This window comes from Pyrus communis, chromosome 17 (genome assembly GCF_041283825.1).
Source record: "Pyrus communis isolate YQ-2024b chromosome 17, ASM4128382v1, whole genome shotgun sequence".
In the NCBI taxonomy this organism is placed as follows: domain Eukaryota; kingdom Viridiplantae; phylum Streptophyta; class Magnoliopsida; order Rosales; family Rosaceae; genus Pyrus; species Pyrus communis.
The window spans coordinates 1,304,097-1,308,751 of record NC_142581.1 but is presented as its reverse complement, the minus strand read 5'-3'; the positions used below and the strand labels follow the sequence as shown (position 1 = coordinate 1,308,751).

General features: G+C 37.6%; 1 long non-coding RNA gene across 1 annotated transcript; it reads right to left on the bottom strand.

Moving 5' to 3' along the window:
• Positions 1-309: 309 nt before the first annotated feature.
• Positions 310-1,604, bottom strand: LOC148689205 (uncharacterized). Its single transcript, XR_015958430.1, has 2 exons — positions 1,039-1,604; positions 310-703 (listed from the first exon to the last, which is right to left on the bottom strand). It is a non-coding gene; the product is annotated as an uncharacterized LOC148689205 (long non-coding RNA).
• Positions 1,605-4,655: the final 3,051 nt, after the last annotated feature.

Sequence of the window (4,655 nt, the reverse complement as noted above, 5' to 3'; positions counted from 1 at the left end):
GCTAGTGCGAGCTACTACTTTTTACAAAATGGGCAGTGAATAGAGACTGAGAGCCTACGGACCCTAATGAGCTTGACCACTGGTTTGATTGATGGCTAAGAATTAGCATCTTTTTTTATGCAACTTAAACGTGTAATAATTTATAATAATTAATTTACAAATACAAAAAATTCCGTTGATGGGTACGTGACTGGAAACCCAATATCTTCCACGTGGTATGTTCAATAAAATCAGTCATTTAGTACCATTTATAGATGTCAACTTGGTTTATTGTTTCAATTAGTGCTTACATTTTTACTTTATAAACTTTCATGACGAATCATATTTAGTCATAAACTTTTTTAACATGTATCAATGACATAACCCACTGCAAAACCAAACTGTAGCACACAATTCATCACTACTATGACAACTAAGACATTCCAAATCACACAAGTTTACATACATTGGGATAAAACCCACAGTTATTCAGTGTTAAATATCATTACAATAAGTATACTTTTTTTGGATGCAACCACCCAACTACTATGATCCTTCAGCGCCCAATGTTGGATTTTCAAAGGCGAAGAAACTCCAGACAGTCTCCTTTTTGGCCTTGTTGCAGCTGCAGCTACTACTGTGTTACCACTTGGAAGTTGGATGCTCAGATTTTCCCGTGCATGGTGCGACTCTTGCCGAAGACAATCGCCACATAAACTTCAATCTGAAATCACAATAGTCACAAATTTGAAGTTTAACACCACTAGTATTCTTTCAACACCAATTCGATATAAATTAAAGAAGAATTGCCCCAATTGAAAATGGCAATGTTGTACCCAAAAAAACAATTGCAACAAATTCCTCCAATTCAAGATATTCTTCATAAAGTCAAACACAAATTACATTATACCATCTACTTATATTCTCCTAATCAATTCCAATTACAATGTATAAAAATACCAAAAACCCAACTCAAAGATCGTAGGAATTAATGATATTAAAATAAAAAATATATATTGAAATTCCAATTACAATATGCAAAAAATGGCAAAAACCCACGTCAGGGTTAAAGGGATCAATGCTTGCGTTGGATTTGGCGGAGCCGTCCTCAATTGAGCTGACGGAGGAAGAGCCCAAGACCACGAAAGGAAGGAGCAGCATGTCGATCCAGCTGTGGATTAGTAGGTGACCAGAAACATCGATCCAGCCGTGGGGCGAGGCGATGTGGAGCGGAGTGCGGTTGTCGTAGTCGCGGGAGTAGATGCCATACTCAAAATCATGGGTACAGTATGGATGAGAATTACGGATTTGCCTTCGGGTGGTTTTATAAATGAATTCATGGCATGCTAGAGTTTTCAGAAAAACTTATTATGTAGTACTATATGTGTTTTCAAAACAGGGGGAGTAGATGCCATACTCAAAATCATGGATATAGTATGGATGAGATTTACGGATTTGCCTTCAGGCGGTTTTATAAATGAATTCATGGCATGCTAGAGTTTTCAGAAAAAAACTTGTTATGTAGTACTATATGTGTTTTCAAAACAGGGGGTTAGTAGGTTCATAAAGAAAATGGTTTTTCGTATTATTAGTATTATTATAAGTTATGGTCCACTCACCTTTTCTGTTTTGCGCCTCCTTAGGAGTTAGATTTGAGGCACACGATCCCAGCGTCAAGGTACGTCCACATAGGTATATTCGAGTCTTCTCAGTGTATGACTCTTCCCTTCGTTCATACCTTTTTATTATAATTCTTTCATATTATTCTTAATTAGTTGTATGCTCTAAACACATTCGTGCATTAGCATTTTCGTTCTAATTACATATTTTATTCGTAGGCATGTTTAAAATGGCTTCGTCACCCTCGGTGGTGGCCAACACGTGCCCATCCTAGTATTAGAGGAATATCGAGATCGGGGCGTGTCAATTTAAACAAGTAAGAACCCATTACGCTCTATGGAAATCATTGGAATATCACACAAACCCTAATTGCATTGCATCTAGAAATAGGTGTTTATGGTATCAATTGTAAGAAGCTAAACTCAAGTTAAGTATGGCATCTACTCTAACTTCCATCAAATCAACTTAACTAAAACTTAGATGGTGATCAAGCATCTAAATACAAATCAAGCGCATTACTAATAGCAAAAGATACTCAATATGGAATAAAAACTTGATAATAACAATACCACAAGGCAATTAAGTATTTATGATCAGGCTACATTGTAGCCTTAATAAAGAAAAACTCCAAAGTAGCTCTCCTCTTTGCCGCAACCTTGTTGCAACCAAATACCCCCAAACTAAGATCTTGTTTGTCCTTGAGCAAACCAAGATAAAACACACAGACTCGAAAGAAAAAAAATAATAGCTGACTTCCCAAATTTTAATATTTAAGATAACAACAACCGTGAGATAATTTTCAAGAAATAAATAACAATAGCTCAAGACATTATCCAAGAGTTAACCAAATTTGAATCGAACCAACTTGGAGTGTAGTGTGTGTAATAACCATGTCAATGCAATTCCAAGCTTCTTTAAAACATCATATGCAAACCCGTGAGCTTCTCACAAGGCATACACTCATTCACTCATATTTGTGGGCCAACGTGTTTCACTCAAATGATCTCACAAAACATATCGCCATATGTTTGCCTGTCCACATAGCTCGCTATCAATACTAAGTAATTTCTTGGATCAAAAGGTCCTTCACAAGGTTGTATTGTGGCTAAAGGGGCTAACTTGGAAAATAATTGTAAGGGTTGGTTATAAAGGCTCAAACAAAAGAAACAAATGTCTATATCATTTCCATGTTTGTTACGTGAATTGATGAATGTAACGAGAGGTATAAAGCAAGTTCTAGAGATACATGTAATGACACGCCCCACCCCAGATATTCTAATGACACCTGAATGGCACGTGCTGACCGACACCAAAAGGTGACGAAAGCCATAAATGAGTGAATCTATGAGAATATGAAGGAACAAGAAAACTAGAAATTATGCAAAAACAATATTCGCAACGAATACGCAATATTAAGAAGCAATAACAATAATAAATTCAATTTAAGCATGAACGAAATAAGTTATTCAACGATCATGAGTATATCCCAGAGCATACTACAAAATAAAGTGTCAGAGAAAAGAAGAACAACAAGAAACAAGTGATCATCAAAGAAGTCATACTCAAGTGGAGGGATGCAAGGTCACTGATAGGGAAAGGCCTCGATCCTCGGATCTTAGTCTTCGTCGCTATGTCCTGAGGGGGCGCAAAACAGAAAAATTGAGTGTACCATAATTTATATTAATACTAATAATACGAAAACCATTTTACTGAACATACTAACCCCTTATTTTGAAAACATATATAATACTACATAATAGGTTTTTTCTGAAAATCCGAGCATGCCATGAAATCATTCATAAAATAAGTATGGTTAAAATCATGCTCAATAACGGTGCAATCATCGCCCGAAGGCAAATCCATAAATCTCATCAATATTGTACTCTCTAGAGGTATCATAGTCGCCCGAAGGTAGTACTTGTCCATCACCCGAAGATGAAGCTGTAAGACACTGGGTTACACCAGTGAAGAAACATGGTAAGCCCTATCACTCGAAGGTGAAGCTGTATGACTTCAGGATACACCGGAGAAGAAAATATTTACATCACACACTGACACTAGCTGTGGCTAGTGAAGTTGTCCGACGTTGCTTTTGGCCGTGAAGTTAGGGGTATAATATATATCATATCTCACTCATCCTCATAAAACTGTGTCATATGGCCATAGACACCTATACCCGTGTTGTGTGGATGTGTTGTATGATAACCCGCTAGATAAGCACAAAAAACATACCTCAAAATCTCATATCAAATCACCGGATCTCAAAAGCTCAAACCTCATCTCATAAATCCATAGTAAGTCATATCCGTAAATCCATGGAATCTCATATTCGTAAACCCGCAAAATAAATCATATTCGAAATCCATAGAAATTCATATACGAAAATCCAATATTTCATAACCTTTAGTAAAATGTAAATTCATTAAATCATAAATATTCCGTAAAAGTAATTTAAAGAAATCATAAATTCTCCGTAAAACATATTATAAAACTCAATCATGAAATATGAAATGCATGCTAGGCTAATATTTTATAATAAAAAATGTAAGTTAAGAAGGGGTCCACTCACAAGTACTCCTCTATCGAAAAGCCACTCGAACTAGAATAGACTGGTTCACTCTCAACCGATGCACCTAAACATAAATAGAGACCATTTAATAAAACTCTAGATGAAATTTTGGAAAACGTATAGAGGATTCGAATTCGGCACGTTGAATAACCTAAGGAGGGACCTTGGATTCCCCTACGCACCGCCACGGGGCGGCTCCCTGGAAGGCAATGCGCCGAGTTGGGTCACCGAAAAGTTCACCCGAAAAGTCGTCGGCGCCGCAGTGGACAACAGTGAAGCACAGTACCTCTGGCAGAGGTGCGTGTGCTCCACTCGCCAGCCATGATGCGCACCCACCCGTCAGTCCAAGGAGCTTGGCTGGGTTCTGGGTAACTGGATTGGGCCGTGGGTTTTTGGGCCTAATAAGTTGGGCCATTATTGATTTAGGCTTAGGTTAGGTTTAGTGGGTTAGGCCTGGGCTAAGTGGGTTGGATCTGATTTGGGATGG